Raw genomic sequence first — 16,688 nt, 5'->3', positions numbered from 1 at the left:
GGAAGGGGGGGGGGGGGGGGGGGGGGGGGGGGGGGAGGGGGGGGGGGGAGGGGGGGCGGGGGGGGGGGGGGGGGGGGGGGGGGCTCGTGTATCTAATCTGGAGGAACCGGGTTTGATTCCCCGCTCTGCTGCCTGAGCTGTGGAGGCTTATCTGGGGAATTCAGGTTAGGCTGTGCACTCCCACACACGCCAGCTGGGTGACCTTGGGCTGGTCACAGTTCTTCAGAGCTCTCTCAGCCCCACCCACCTCACAGGGTGTTTGTTGAGAGCAGCAGTGGGGGGGGCCGCCTGAGCTGTGGAGGCTTCTCTGGGGAATTCAGATTAGCCTGAGCACTCCCACACACGCCAGCTGGGTGACCTTGGGCTAGTCACAGCTTCTCGGAGCTCTCTCAGCCCCACCCACCTCACAGGGTGTTTGTTGTGAGGGGGGAAGGGCAAGGAGGTTGTAAGCCCCTTTGAGTCTCCTGCAGGAGAGAAAGGGGGGATATAAATCCAAACCCTTCTTCTTCTTCTTCTTCTAGGCTAGAACTAGACAGACTTTTTTATGTTCATCTATTCTACGCACTGCATTGGACAGTAATTATTACAACCATATTCAGTATGCAAATAGCCGAACACGGAGTTTATTGTTGTTATCCAGTTCCATAGTCAAGATTCATAACTGAGTTAACAGATAGGCGACCTACAAGGAGGACACTCTATAATGTAGGGTGCAGATCCGGTTTCTTGGAAGGAAGGGTGGCAGCTGTGAAGGCTCTTTAGTCTAACAGGATGGGTTCCTCATAGTTGTTTCGGGAAGGCTGGAGAAGAAACGGCCTGCAGTAATGCTAACCCTGGCAGATGTATGAGTTCTTGGTGGCACAGTTTTGAGTGCTCCACGCACAACGATCTGGAAGGAAAAAGAGAAACAGGGTGTGGAAATGTTTCTTCCTGTGCTTTAGGATCAGAGACGTGGCTACCCTAATATTATCAGATCTCAGGAGCTAAGAAGAGTTGTTCCCAGCCCATATTTGGATGGGAGACCACTAAAGAAGTCCTGGGTTGTTACGGGGAGGCAGGCAATAGAACAGGGGTGGGGAACCTGCGGCTCTTCTGCCCTTGCACTGTGGCTCCATGAGCCGAGCCGCCGGCCCCATCCTGCAGGCAGTAGGGTGGGCGCACCAACTACCCACGGTCGGCTGGGCTGCCCCGCGGGCTTCCCCTCTCGCCCGCCCCGTTGGAGCGGGGCAGGTGCTTTCCCAGTGGCTGGTGAGGCCGAGCCGCCGGCTTCATCCTTGCCCGCCCTGCAGGCAGCAGGGCGGGCGCATCCATGCGCTTCTCAGAATGAGCGGAGTAAAAGGTAAAAAAACCCCTATATATATATAGTGTTATCTTTATTTTAAATGTCAAAAATTATTTGCGGCTCCAAGTGTTTTCTTTTCCCGTGTAAAACGGGTCCAAATGGCTCTTTGAGTGTTAAAGGTTCCCTACCCCTGATCTAGTGTATTAAACAATAAAGTGCATGTGTATATTTGACATACAATACAATTACAATATTATTTTCTCTATACTCTAATATTGAGAACCGTAGTCTTCTGCTACAACCGTCGCAATAAAGTTCTCAATATTAGAGTATAGAGAAAATAATATTGTAATTGTATTGTATGTCAAATATACACATGCACTTTATTGTTTAATACACTAGACTGAGCACTGAAAGGCGGTGGTTGCAACGCGTTTCTTTTGTTGGTATTTCATAACGTTGCACCAGTTGTTATTGTAATACTATGGACAAATGACACAACCATGCCAAAGTCCCATGATACAAGCATCTGCACCTGTGGAGCTATGCAGATGCAAGTTGCAAGATTAAAAAAAAACCAAGGAAGTGAGGCTAATAGTGCTCGTGCCCGACCATTCACTCACGAGCAGCTGCAACCCGGATTTTTTTCAAGGATCACTTTTTTGGCAATTTTCAAAAACCTGGTTTGGGCGAAATAACATGTGGCAGACTCATTTTGAGGGTGGGACCTCTGCAAAGTTCCCCCCTTTGTGTATGCTCACGGGAGGTGCCATGAGAGAACACATCACGCCTGTGCTTCGCCGCTTGCACTGGTTACCGATTGAATACCGAATCATTTTCAAGGTGTTGGTGTTAACCTTTAAGGCCTTACGCGGCTTGGGACCTACGTACCTGCGGGACCATCTTACCCCATATGTCCCGAATCGGCCTCTGCGTTCGGCAGAGGCCAATCTACTAATGATCCCTGGCCCCTCAATGATACGGCTGGCCTCCACCCAGGCCAGAGCCTTTACTGCTCTGGCCCCTGCCTGGTGGAACGCTCTCCCACCAGCTGTTCGGGCACTGCGGGATCTTGTCGAATTCCGTAGGGCCTGCAAGACAGAGGTGTTCCACCGGGCCTTTGGAGAGTCTAGCCGTTGATTGGGGCCCCTACCCCCCCCTCCTCCTATGATTTCATAACATCAAGCGGATTCTACCGCCGTCCCCTTTGGGGTTTGGGAGAACGGAAATTGGTGCCATCTTGTTTTAACGCTACACTATTGTATTGTATTTTAATGGGGCTGGGTTTATTTTTACTAGAGCCGTATTTAATTTATTACTGAATTTTAACCTATCAATGTGCTCTATTATGTATTGTTCACCGCCCTGAGCCCTTCGGGGGAGGGCGGTTTATAAACCCAATAAATAACAACAACAACAACAACAACAACAACAACAACAACAACAACAACAACAACAACAACAACAACAACAACAATAATAATAATAATAATAATAATAATAATAATAATAATAATAATAATAATAATAATAATAATAATATTGCCTGTGACAAAGAACTGGTGGAATCACAAACCTGAAAAGGTCACTGAAAATGAACACGTAAAACTACTCTGGGACTTCCGAATTCAGACTGACAAAGTTTTGGAACACAATACTCCTGACCTCACGATTGTGGAAAAAAAGAAAGTGTGGATAGTTGATGTTGCGATTCCTGGTGACAGCAGGATTGATGAGAAGCAACTGGAAAAACTTACACGATATGAGGATTTAAGGATTGAACTGCAAAGACTCTGGCACAAACCAGTAAAGGTGGTCCCAGTGGTGATCGGCACACTGGGTGCAGTGCCTAAAGACCTTGGACGGCACTTAAAAACAATCGGCGCTGACAAAATCACCATATGTCAGCTGCAAAAGGCCACCCTACTCGGCTCTGCACACATTATTCGTCGATACATCACATAGTCCTAGATGCTTGGGAAGTGTCCGACGTGTGATGTAATACAAAATCCAGCATATTGATCTTGTTTGCTGTGTATAACTGTTTTGTATCAATAATAATAATAATAATAATAATAATAATAATAATAATAATAATAATAATAATAATAATAATAATAATAATAATATTTTACTGGTCCATGCGGAAGGGAAGCTGTTCTCTCCAGATTCTGAGGCTGAGATTTTCCATATCGCCTGCTGCCTCGCTCCTCCAACTGGAGATGGTGGGGTCGGAACCCGAGACTCCTGTATTGTGAGCAGAGGCTGAGGAGAGAGCTGTAGCCCCTCCCCAAACCCATGGAGTGCCACATTCAGACTGAGACCGTTGGTGGGTCAAAGACGGTTCTGTCTTCTCAGACTGACAGCAGCTCCCTAAAGCGAGGCCTTTCACATCACCTTGTGGATAATATGACCCGGCTGGTGGGCCCAGACCGTTCAGAGCCAGACCCTTGAAAGGGATACGGTGTTCCGCCTGGAGCCAGTGCAGTTCACAGAGCATCAGGCACTAATAGGTCGATTCCGCACTTGCGCTATCGACCTAAGTTCGAGCTGCGTTCGACCCAAGTGCTCCGCACAACCACTGGGATCGACGTGGTTTTGCACCAGCTTCGCCCCGTGTAATGGTCAAATTTCCGACTCCAGTTGGGGACGACTACTTTTTCAGGGAGCCACGCTCGAACTCAGCTCGATTCCAGTAAAGTGCGAAATCTCTGGTGCCAGGAGTCCCCCATTCAGCCAATCACAGCTGAGTGTTTCGGGCATGCGTACAGCTGGCCAATCAAAAAACGCCACCTTCGTCCCTCCATTCCTATGGCCTTTTTTTTTTAGAACGTGTGTGGGGATAGACGGAACATGGCTGTAGAACAGTAGCCAATCGGAACGGAGCGGCGAAGAGGCACAGGATGATTCCGCCCTCCGAGCTGGGATCAAGCTGGTTGCAGTGGGGAACAACAATGGCTTCAACCCAGGTTAGTACCTTTCTCAGGGAACTGGGTCGAACCTATTTTACTCGTGTGCGGAATCGCCCATAGACTCCCCATGGCGACCTGATAAGGACCTGTGTGGCCACATTTTGGTTCAGCTGGAGCTTCCGGGTCAGGGTCAAGGGTCAAGGGCAGCCCTGCATAGAACGAGCTACAGTAACCAGTTCTGGAGGTGACCATTGCTGGGACCTTGGACCGTCTGCATGCAAAGCCCTTTTTCATAGCTTGGTGCAGTGGTTAAGAGTAGGTGCAGAACTGGGTTTGATTCCCTGCTCCTCCACACAAGCGGCAAACTCTTATCTGGTGAGCTGGGTTTGGTTCCTTGCTCCTACATTTCTGCTGGGTGGCCTTGAGCTAGTCACAGTTCATTCAGAACACGCTCAGCCCCACCTGGTTCACAAGGGGTCTGTTGTGGGGAGAGGGAGTTTCTCAGCCACCTTCAGTCTCCTTACAGGAGAGAAAGGTGGGGTATGAATCCAAACTCTTCCTCTTCCTCTTCCTCTTCTGTACTGCCGCTCATTCAGTGAGTGTAACTCCATCTCTGGGAGAACCACGGGTTTGAGATGCCTCAACTGAGGATGAAAAGCCTCACCTTTGTCACAGGAAAGCTCCATGCAGTGTCCATTATTTCTAAAATTGATAGCGACCCAAAGCGTGTAGAAGGGTGGAGATCCATCAGTCCAACTCCAGTTTCCGGTCTGCATGGACAAGAAAGAAGTTCTGGTTAGGGGCAGAAGGACCAAACGATGAGGGATATATTTACACAGGAAATGGGCCAGCTGCCTTTCCAGAGATTTCTCCAAGGTCGCTCACCACGAATTCTTAAAAGCATGAAAATGTTACAGCAGGGTAACGGGTTCAAAATATTTAAGCCAAAAAGCTTAAGCCGACAAAGGAATAAAAATCAGATACATATTTTTTTCACGCCAACAGACGGGCAAGACAGCATCAGGGAAGCCACACTTAAAATGGCGGCTGTCTCTTACTTTTATAGGTTACATCAGAATAGCAATAAAAAGAATACACCCCAAAGTTCATCACCATCAATCAATCATTTTGAAAGGGTGGGGATGGGGCAACTAGTGCCCTTATTGGAAGATGTCAGTACTCTGCCTTGGACGTCTTATGAACTTAGGCCCAACTTCCCCTTATCAGTTATTGTTTTCTACCGTCCTACTTTTCTAGACAAAGAGCCTAAACATTTAGCCATGTTCTTGCTTTGTATCTTAGAAAAGGAATTGAGAATAAAACTGCAAGGATTGTCATGCCCTTATATAAAGCAGTGGTGCGAGCGCACTTGGAGTACTGTGTCCAGTTCTGGTCGCCGCATCTCAAAAAGGATATTGAGGAGATAGAAAAAGTGCAGAGAAGGGCAACAAGGATAATTGAGGGACTGGAGCACCTTCCCTATGAGGAGAGGCTGCAGCATTTGGGACTCTTTAGTTTGGAGAGGAGGCGGCTGAGGGGGGATATGATTGAAGTCTACAAAATTATGCATGGGGTAGAAAATGTTGACGGAGAGAAATTTTTCTCTCTTTCTCACAATACTAGAACCAGGGGGCATCCATTGAAAATGCTGGGGGGAAGAATTAGGACTAATAAAAGGAAACACTTCTTCACGCAACGTGTGATTGGTGTTTGGAATATGCTGCCACAGGAGGTGGTGATGGCCACTAACCTGGATAGCTTTAAAAGGGGCTTGGACAGATTTATGGAGGAGAAGTCAATTTATGGCTACCAATCTTGATCCTCCTTGATCTGAGATTGCAAATGCCTTAACAGACCAGGTGATCGGGAGCAACAGCCGCAGAAGGCCATTGCTTTCACCTCCTGCATGTGAGCTCCCAAAGGCACCTGGTGGGCCACTGTGAGTAGCAGAGAGCTGGACTAGATGGACTTTGGTCTGATCCAGCTGGCTTGTTCTTATGTTCTTATGTTCTTAAAATGTTGACAGAGAGACATTTTTCTCTCTTTCTCACAATACTAGAACCAGGGGGCATCCATTGAAAATGCTGGGGGGAAGAGTTAGGACTACTAAAAGGAAACACTTCTTCACGCAACGGGTGATTGGTGTTTGGAATATGCTGCCACAGGAGGTGGTGATGGCCACTCACCTGGATAGCTTTAAAAGGGGCTTGGACAGATTTATGGAGGGGAAGTCGATTTATGGCTACCAATCTTGATCCTCTTTGATCTGAGATTACAAATGCCTTAACAGTCCAGGTGCTCGGGAGCAACAGCAGCAGAAGGCCATTTCTTTCACCTCCTGCACGTGAGCTCCCAAAGGCACCTGGTGGGCCACTGCGAGTAGCAGAGACCTGGACTAGATGGACTCTGGTCTGATCCAGCTGGCTTGTTCTTATGTTCTTATGTTCATTAGGGCTACTCACACTGGTATTTCGAGCATTCCACACTCCTGTCCCCTTTCAGGATGGCGTCCTAAACTCTTTCCTATCAGCTTCTACATCACAAGAAGGATTACCCTATTTGTGAGGAATACTGTTTCGGATCCAGTTGTATGAATTCAGTAGGCGTGATACTTTTGAAATGTAAGAAGTCAACACGAACAAGCAGAGTGGATTCTCACCTCTCGGGAGTCGTGCAGTCCGATCCAGAAATTCTGGTGGTCTTGGTGATAGGCCTTCATATATTTGGCCAACTCAGCTTCTTGGCGTTTGCTAGAAATAGCAGCGAGGTGCCCGTTAAAGATTCGGTTGCGGCAGTCCATCTAGGGAAGGGAGAAGAAGGATCAGGTGGGGGAGGGGCCTTTTAGGGCCATCAGGGGCTGCACGGTCAAATGACGACGACCACCACTCTTTTGTGGAGGAGTGACAGAAATCTGACCGAAGAGAGGGCAGCGTTCAAAACCAGCAAGAGGCCATTTTTAATTTTCCTGGACATACCACTGCAGAATTGAAAGCTGTTGCTCTACCCAAGCAACATGAAGGTGCCAAGTTCAACTTCATCAAGGAACTACACTCGGCCTGTCTTTCTGGCTCAGACAGAAACTTGGACTCCTTACTCGCTGTAATTCTAATACCTGGGTAGAACCTACTTAACTACAGTTTCCGCTCTTGGTCCTGCCTCCTGCAGCAACCACGTTAGAGCTGCCCCTTGTTTCTGAGTTCCAAAGGTGTCCAACATTTTATTATCATTATTATTATTACGGCCTTTTGGCCAGCCAATAGTTTAAAATCAGAGTACATGTGAATACATAGCACTCCACTTATACAAAAATATAATATAAATTAAAATCCATTATAAAATCTATTAATAAATAACATTAGCTTCAGGCATTATTACAGTCCTCATCACACAGTGCGGCTCTTTGTTTTAATAAGGAACTACGCTTGTTATGCACCAATATACAAAATTTAGCTACCTTCTGTGAAATGGCAGAAACACGATCTTCTAATAATATTCTTACAGAATTCGTATCTGAGTTATCTATGAATGGATATACATGACGAGTTAACAATGGTTGGATCAACAGCTTCCTTTCACCTTCATGTAACTTGCAATGCAGTAAGATATGTGACACTGAGTCTACTTCCCCTGAGCCGCACACACAGGTTCTCCTGTGCCTTGGAATATTTTGGAATCGTCCCATCAGATTAGCTGACGGGAAGGCATCGAAGCGAGCCCTAGAAAAAGCCCATCGGCTTCTTGCTGATGTTATGACAGATAGATAAGGTGCAGCTGAAATACCTATCCATGATTTTAGTGGTTTATATAGAACAGGTAGCCAGGGAAAATCTGTTTGCATCTCAATGTCAGTAAGACGTTGGTGGACCATACCCATTGCTCTGCTGCTTCCAATCTCCAAAAGTAGCATTGGATCAAGACCACACTGTTTAAGTTTTGATATAATCTTTTCTAGCCATTACAAAAATGTTGGGGACCCTTTATTATAAACATTACTATCCGGAGTTGATATGTATTTGAGCAAATACCACTGTCTGACTCTGGTCCTTCTGTGTTTTGATCACCCCATCTCAAAAACTGTATTATTGAACTAGGAGAGATACATAAAATCATCAAAAGATTGAAGCACTTGCTTGAGTGGGAGGCTGGGGGGGCAGAAAGGGGCGTGGCCAGGGGAGTAACAAGGCAAATTGTAGCCCTGGGCAAAACCACAGGTTGAATGCTTTATGAAACACTCCTGATATGCTTTGGACCCCCTAGCCAAAACTTTTACTTTTAAACTTGGGAATTGCCATGTGACAAGTCTCCAGATGATACCCTGAAATTTTGGTGCGGACACATCCAAAAATGCGCCCCCTGCAGGAACATCTCAGAAATTTGCCCAAGAATCTTTGTTCTGCATTGAGTTTTCTGAATTGCTGTCAATGGGGGTTGAAGGCTGGGGGGGGCATATTTCTGAAAACACAGTCTCAAAACTTTCGTGGTCTCATCAGGAGACATCCCTGATGATACCCCCAAGGTTTGGTGCAGTTTGGTTCAGGGGGGCCAAAGTTATGGACCCTCAAAACTGTAGCCCCCATCTCCTATTAGCTCCCATTGGAAACAGTGGGGAATGGGGGCACCCCCTTTGGGAGTCCATAACTTTGGACTCCCTGAACCAAACCTCACCAAACTTGGGGGGTAGCATAAGGACAGTCTCCTGATGATACGCTGAAAATTAGGTGCCACTATCCTAACAATTGCGCCCCCTGCAGGCCAAAAATGGAAAACCACTAAAAATACCCAAAAACGAACCCTGCATTTTGATGCCCCCCACAAGGTGGTGCCCTGGGCAGCTGCCCACCTTGCCCAATGGGCATTACGCCCCTGGGCGTGGCTCAGTGGCACAGCCTCTGCTTGGCATGCAAAAGGTTCAATTCCCAGCATGGCCAGCAGAGATGCTGCCAAGTCTGAGCAGATGACACCGACCTTGATGAACCCACTGGGTCCGATTCAGGATACTGGGCACAGCAACAACACGCGTTCATGTGTTCAAGGCAAAAGGCTAAAGGGTTTGGGGCTGTTCATTTTAAAAAAGAAATTAGACAGGGAAATATGGCAGAGGTTAATAAAATTAGGCGAAGAAAGGAGGCAGGGGGGACTGTTTCCTCTGCTCCTTTAATAATCTAATAATAACCCCCAAAAAGAAAACCCGATGGAACTGACCAGCAGAAAACTCAGGATGCACCAAACTAATTATTTTGACACACAGGTCAACTGTGGTCCCTCCCATGGGTGAATTCAAAAGGGGAGTCAGAACAAAAAACTTGATAAGTTGTAGCTACCAAGTTTTGAGCCTTGATCATTATCTAGAACAGAGGTCCCCAAACTACGGCCCGGGGGCCAAATCAGGCCCCCGGAAGACATTTATCCGGCCCGCTGGGCAGAAGCGGATCTCCCCCTTCTCTATCTCCTTTTCCCCAGGTTTACAAACAGCATTAAGCGCGGGCGACTCGCTGCTCATTCCAAGCGGCCGGAGGGGACCGTACCAATGCGGCAAAGGGGGGAGAGAGAAAGGCGGCGGAGCTTCAGGGCCGGATTGGAAGGGGACCGCGGGGGTGGGGGGCTCGGCCAGGGGCGGGTCGAGGGCGGATGGATGCCCCCCCCCCCGCGGGCGGTACTTGCTCCGGCCCCCGGCTGGGCTCTGGCCATGCGTGAACTGGCCCCCTGTTTAAAAAGTTTGGGGACCCCTGATCTAGAACCTCCATGTTTGGAGATAGTTGGTCTCTGACGAATGCCGGCTGTCAGGCAGGGTAGCTAACACAGGTTGCTGACTCGGCGGGATGGGCAGAGAGTGGCCAAGAAGCGCCTCTTCTTACCTCTGCTTCAATCCACGTCTTTTTAAATGGGAACAATCCATAGCAGCGGTTTTTTACGGACAGCCAATGTGGAGGGCACGCTTCCACGCCTGCTCAAGGAAAAAGGGGGATCAAAACAGGGACAGGGGGAGAGAATGGATGAGCAAACTCTATGCTGGGGATCATTAGGAAAGGAGTTGATCATAAAACTGCAAGGATTGTCATGCCCTTATATAAAGCAGTGGTGCGACCGCACTTGGAGTCCTGTGTTCAGTTCTGGTCGCCACATCTCAAAAAGGATATTGAGGAGATAGAAAAAGTCCAGAGAAGGGCAACGAGGATGATTGAGGGACTGGAGCACCTTCCTTATGAGGAGAGGCTGCAGCGTTTGGGACTCTTTAGTTTGGGGAGGGGACGTCTGAGGGGGGATATGATTGAAGTCTATAAAATTATGCATGGGGTAGAAAATGTGGACAGAGAGAAATTTTTCTCTCTTTCTCACAATACTAGAACCAGGGGGCATTCATTGAAAATGCTGGGGGGAAGAATTAGGACTAATAAAAGGAAACACTTCTTCATGCAATGTGTGATTGGTGTTTGGGATATGCTGCCACAGGAGGTGGTGATGGCCACTAACCTGGATAGCTTTAAAAGGGCTTGGACAGATTTATGGAGGAGAAGTCAATCTATGGCTACCAATCTTGATCCTCCTTGATCTCAGATTGCAAATGCCTTAGCAGACCAGGTGCTCAGGAGCAGCAGCAGCAGCAGGCCGTTGCTTTCACCTCCTACATGTGAGCTCCCAAAGGCACCTGGTGGGCCACTGCGAGTAGCAGAATGCTGGACTAGATGGACTCTGGTCTGATCCAGCTGGCTTGTTCTTATGTTCTGTGAATCTGGAGAAAGGGATGGGCTATGAGGACAGGTGAGAGGAGAAGGGACCTTTAGTTCCAGGACATTGGCAAAGAATCCCCATTTTCAGAGTAGTCTGTGGTTTCTTTTCCAGAACCAGAACATCATTTCAGTGGTTGTTTCTAGGGCAGGGTGGAGCTCCCCAACATGGTACTGACGGGCACCATTTCACCCACCATTTCTTGGCATCTGGGTGGTTTTTAGAAGGTGGGTGGGCATGTTGCCCAGCAGGGCTTCTGATTGGCCGCTGAAGAGCCAATCAGCTATGAAGATTCAAATACTGCTGTTTCAGTGGAGAATTTGTGCCCACCACCCCATCCCAGATTTGCAAAGGTGCCCAAAGACTAAGAGGATCCAGGGATCTCTGGATTGGAGGTCTGCTTTTGAAGCTGCTCCCCTTTATCGCCTGCATCCATCGGAAAGGAACGCTATATCAGATGTGTTTTTCTGGAACCCTCCTGAGAGTGAGAGATCCTACAAACCTGCTTATGAGTTTGTAAAACCCTGAGAAAGAAGGAAGGATTCTGCCATAGACCCAAGTTCTGGTCTCTGGGAATGACTACAAAATATTGTGAACAAACAGGCAAAAATGTTAAGTGAAATTTGCCGGGTTGAGTCTGGGGGTTTCTGCAGAAACTTAACTTTTAGGCATGGACCAGTGATCAGGAAGCCAAAGGCGGCCAGGGCGAACCAGGGGAGAGGGCCCATCTTCTTTCTTCCAGTCCTGCGGAGAGCAAGAGCAGGTAAGGAAAAGGGAGGAGGCTGAGAGCAACTCAGGAGGCAGCTGGACCAACGGGACTCTGCCACCAATCATGGTTCCAAATCCAGGGCAGACAAGTAGGGCCTTCAACCCTGGCACGGAAGACAGCATTGCGAACACGGCTCCTGTAATGATAACCTAACAGAGGAAGAGATGGTTTTTGTGTCCTACTTGAGTCTTGGCTTCCAAGCTCCTTTCCCCTTCCTCTCCCCACAACAGACACCTTGTGAGGTCGGTGGGGCTGAGAGAGTTCGGAGAGGAGAGTCACCCAGCTGGTTTCACGGTGAGGAGGAGGAGGAGGAGGAGGAGGAGGAGGAGGAGGAGGAGGAGGAGGAGGAGGAGGAGGAGGAGGAGGAGGAGGAGGAGGAGGAGTTTGACACTAATGTTGGAGAAAACAGATAGAAAGGCAACTCTTTAGCTAGATGTACCTCATAATTGCTGGTCATTGTAACCTCTAGTTAATGCTTCATCGTTTGTCAAAAAATCTCAAGATGTTTCGGAATGGAAAATGAGCCCTAAGTGCTTGGTTTTTTTGTTTTGTTTTTTACAAAAAGTAACTTATACTGAAAGCAAATGGAAACTAATATTACTCATAATAACAAGCATAATATTGCTTAAATGAACTGTGCAATGGGTTTGAATTTGCAGCTAGCTCTCAAACAGATGATTTTGTATACCGTATATACTCATGTATAAGTTGAATTTTTCAGCACATTTTTAATGCTGAAAAAGCTCCCCTCGACTTATATGCGGGTCATTACATTTTTTGTGTGTTTTTACTTGGCCGGCCAGCAGGGGGTGCAGTTTTTATGCTAGCGGCACCAAAATTTCAGGGCACCCTCAGAAGACACTCCTGATGATACCAGCCAAGTTTGGTAAAGTTTGGTTCAGGGGGGGTCCAGTTATGGACTCCCCAAAGAGGTGCCCCATTCCCCATTGTTTTCTAATGAGATCTATTAGTAGATGGGTTACTCTTTTGAGGGTCCATAACTTTTGGATTCCTTGAACCAAACTTCACCAAACCTGCTGGTGAAGTTTAACAGGGGATCCAAAGTTATTGACTTCAAAGGATGCCCATCCCCATTGTTTACAATGGAACCTTAATAGTAGATTTTCCATTTCTGATAATATCCTTAAAATCTAAGTTGGGTTACATTTGGACATACAGATGATGATGAGAATCCAGTTTTGGGAGGATTTTAACCTTGTGTTTTAGCTTGGTTGCTGTCATAAGATTTTTTAACACTTTAAAGTTGGCTGTTGATACCATATTGTTCTTTGCTGACCTTTTCCACTTCTTCTTACAGAGCCAGTTTACTGGTTTTTCTTTTGAAATAAATATTCAAAACATTTAACCTACTGATGCCTCAATTGATGTACTACATCTATTTTATTTTGAAATTTACCAGCAGCTGCTGCATTTCCCACCCACTTATACACGCGAGTCAATAAGTTTTCCCATTTTTTTGTGGTAAAATTAGGTGCCTCACTTATATGCAGGTCGACTTATACGCGAGTATATACGGTACCAGTCAAGCCGTCTGATACAAATGTCAGAGACCTCTTCCCACTTGCTCCTGGCTCTTAGCTGAAAGCAAAGAACTAGCAAATGTAGCACTTAGTAGGTGCAGGGAGCGAATTTGTTATCTCCAGATGTTATGGATCATACTTTTCATCAGCCCCTGCCAGCATGGCCAATTGGCAGGGGCTGATGGGAATTGTAGTCCATAACATCTGGAGTGCCAAAGGTTCGCCACCACGGCTCTATCTTCTGCTGCAAGGAAAATGCCTCCTATCCTGGCCTGTTTCCATCAACCTTGTCTCCGTCCTCTGGATGTTTTTGAAGGCGTTTGGTGACATTGATTGTTCTTCACCTCGTGGTGATAGCTGTCTTCCCACATTCAGATGAGATAGGTTCATGCAAAAATATGGACATTTCACTTAGTCTTGCTTGCAGGAACACAGCTTTGTTGTTTATTTAGGGGTGACTGTGGACAAGTAGACAATGTTCTATGCGTTGCCGAAGGCTGTCACGGCCAGAATCAACTGGCTGTTTAGGGTTTTTCCAGGTGGTGTTGCTGTGGTCTGATAGTTTTTGCACCTCTCACCCACAACTGTGGTTGGCATCTTCAGAGGCATGTCACTGTAAGATGTGTTTCTCTCTCTGACAGCGGAGAGATTGTGTGGTGGGGTATATATTTGTCACCTTCAGGGGAAGTGAGGCTTATTTGCATGTGTGTGGGTGTTCGTATACAGTTGTTGGCATTTGTCGGGGGGGGGGGTGTTTCTCCCTCACCCCAAGAAAGGCAGCAATAAAGGGGAGTCCAATAAGCGGATCCCGAAAATGCAGATTTTTAAAGCATTTTTTTGACCGCGTTGGCCTTTTGCCTTTTCAAAAGGGTCCTCTTCCTTCCTCCCAGCAGTTGAAAACTGGACCTGGCCAAGCTGAGCTCAACATTTAACTGAGCCCCCATCCCCGAACCCCACAGCTCACAGTTCGATGCTGGGCTCTGCCAGGTCCAGCTTTAAGCAGCGGCTCCCACCAAAGCTCTTCCTGTCAGCTAGACTTTGGAGGCAGAGCTTAGTGCAGAGTCTACAGTTTGATAGTGGACTCTGCCTTCAAACGGCAACCTTTGCATTGCAAGTTTTGGAGATGCCGGTGCTTAAAATCGGACAGGCAGAATCCAGCCTTGAACTCTGCCCGTTTCCAACCTCCATGTGTTTCTCAGTGGCAGCCGGCGGCGCCTGATGGCTGTTGAATTAGAGATTTGTGGAGGTTGGTGGCAGGTATATTTTTGGGGCGCAAAAACCTGAACGTTTTCAGAAACGTGCTGATGTAAAGTATTGGCTTTTTTTCACGGTTTTCAAATAGTTCTGGGTCTCTGAACCTGAACCTGAAAACCACCACTGATACGAGCTTTGCCCTAGTTATCCCACACCAAGCATCCAGATAACCGAACAAGGTCATTGGTTGATATTCACTACATTCTTTTAAATGAGGTAAAATAGCTTTGGTGGTGGAGATAACTGCCTACTTACGGTGACTCCTGTAGGGTTTTCAGAGCAAGGTGGCTTTCCATTGTCTGGCTCCGCATAGCAACCCTGGACTTCCTTGGTGGTCTCCCACCCAAGTACTAAGCAAGGCTGAGATCTGACAAGATCAGGCTAGCCTGGACCACCCAGGTCAGGGCAAAATATAGTTTTTTTTCAGGTCTTCACTGAGGCACTATTTGAACCTATGGCCTCCTGCCCACCTAAGGAAACCAACATTTTAAGACTGTTCTCTTCCTGGCATTATGTTAGCCTGTACCAGTGGTGGCGAACCTATGGCACGGGTGCCAGAGGTGGCACTCAGAGCCCTCTCTGTGGGCATAGCAAGAAACAGAGTGCCTCCATCTAGGGGCTGGCTTGGGCCACTGGGCTTGATTATTAGCATTAAACCTAAGACCTAGTTTTGGGGAAGCAGTGTAGGTAACCCTGTTAAGCGCTGTTAAACCCCACTTATTTTCATGCGAAGAACTGAAGCACAATCTGTCTTACCTGGAAGTAAGCTTGGTTGCTGGCAATGGGGCTTGCTTCTGAGTAAAACCTCCTAGGGTCGTGATTCACCCGTTGGAAGAGTTGCACAGTTGCTTCAAAGCAAAGCCACCGACTACCACCAAGCTTACTCCCGAGTAACGCACGCTTCAGAGCCAACCATATTTTCTAAACTAAAATCTCAGTAATACTCTGGGTTAAATCTTCATGTTGGCACTTCTAGTCAAATAAGTGGATTTTGAGTTGCAGTTTGGGCACTCAACCTCGAAAAGGTTCGCCATCACTGGCTGATACAATTTCAGAGTTAAATGTCAATTTTGGAAACAGTGTGTTACCCACAAGGATAAAGTGGGCTTCAGGAGTGACCCAACCTTTATCCTTCTAGGTCATTCTCTTTTTCACGGGTCTGGGGAGATTGGCTTTCCAATGCCTGGCCCTTCCTTTGGAACAAGGCCTTGTTTGAACAATGACAATTTATCTGATGTTCAGCCATAAGGTCCTTGGTAGGTATGAGTCAATCTGTATCAAGGAAGAGTTCTCAGAGGTCCAGAGCTTCAGTCTCAACAACTGGTAGGTAATTAGAGGGTGTTTAGCTAAAGCTTACCTGTCCAACAGGTTGGAACTCCAAAAGAGATACATACATACTAGCTTAGGGGGGAGGCTACATCTGTGGCACATAGAACTCCCACTGGTGAATTCAGTAAACCAACGGGTGTCTTTACCATTGTTGCATAGATACCATCACCCCAACAGATGCCACTTAGGGCAGGAAGTTGATGGTAGATGATGATAGTAGTTAATTCCCCATAAACCAGGGGTGTCCAACTCTCGCCCTCCAGCTGTCCTTGGGCTACAATCCCCACCAGCCGCCCCTGCCAGCATAATGCTGGGAATCAATCCATGGACATCTGGAGGACCAGAGTTGGACACCCCCACACGGTAGCAAATTGCCCCATCCCTGAACTAGTTTGCCCACCCATGATGGTAGCTTTTTAATATGGAAACCAACATTGTGAATATTGGGTTAACATTTATGGTATATGCTGCATGTGTGTTGTATGGATCTACACAGAGGGATGTCCCTCTTTTTCTTAGAGTCATAGAGTTGGAAGAGACCCCAAGGGCCATCAAGTCCAACCCCCTGCAATACAGGAACACACAATCAAAGCACTCCTGTCAGATGGCCATCCACTCTCTTTAAAAACCTCCAAAGAAGGAGACCCCACCACACTCAGAGGAAGGGTATCTCTCTGTTGAACACCCCTTACTGTCAGGAAGTTTTTCCTGACGTTTAGGTGGAATCCTTTTTCCTTCACCTTGAACCCGTAACTCTTGAACCCTAGTCTCTGGAGCAGTAGAAAACAAGCTTACTCCGTCACCAGCATGACATCTCTTCAGATATCTAAACATGGCTATCATGTCACCTCTTAACCTCTTCACTAAACTAAACA

General features: G+C 47.2%; 1 protein-coding gene across 3 annotated transcripts in view; it reads right to left on the bottom strand.

The window, feature by feature from the left end:
• Window positions 1-16,688, bottom strand: part of LOC125434938 (C-type lectin-like) — a 443,381-nt gene that overhangs the window by 297,858 nt on the left and 128,835 nt on the right. The gene's annotated exons all lie outside the window — the stretch shown is intronic.

The sequence above is a fragment of the Sphaerodactylus townsendi genome, linkage group LG06, assembly GCF_021028975.2.
Source record: "Sphaerodactylus townsendi isolate TG3544 linkage group LG06, MPM_Stown_v2.3, whole genome shotgun sequence".
In the NCBI taxonomy this organism is placed as follows: domain Eukaryota; kingdom Metazoa; phylum Chordata; class Lepidosauria; order Squamata; family Sphaerodactylidae; genus Sphaerodactylus; species Sphaerodactylus townsendi.
This window is presented reverse-complemented; position numbering and strand designations above follow the sequence as displayed.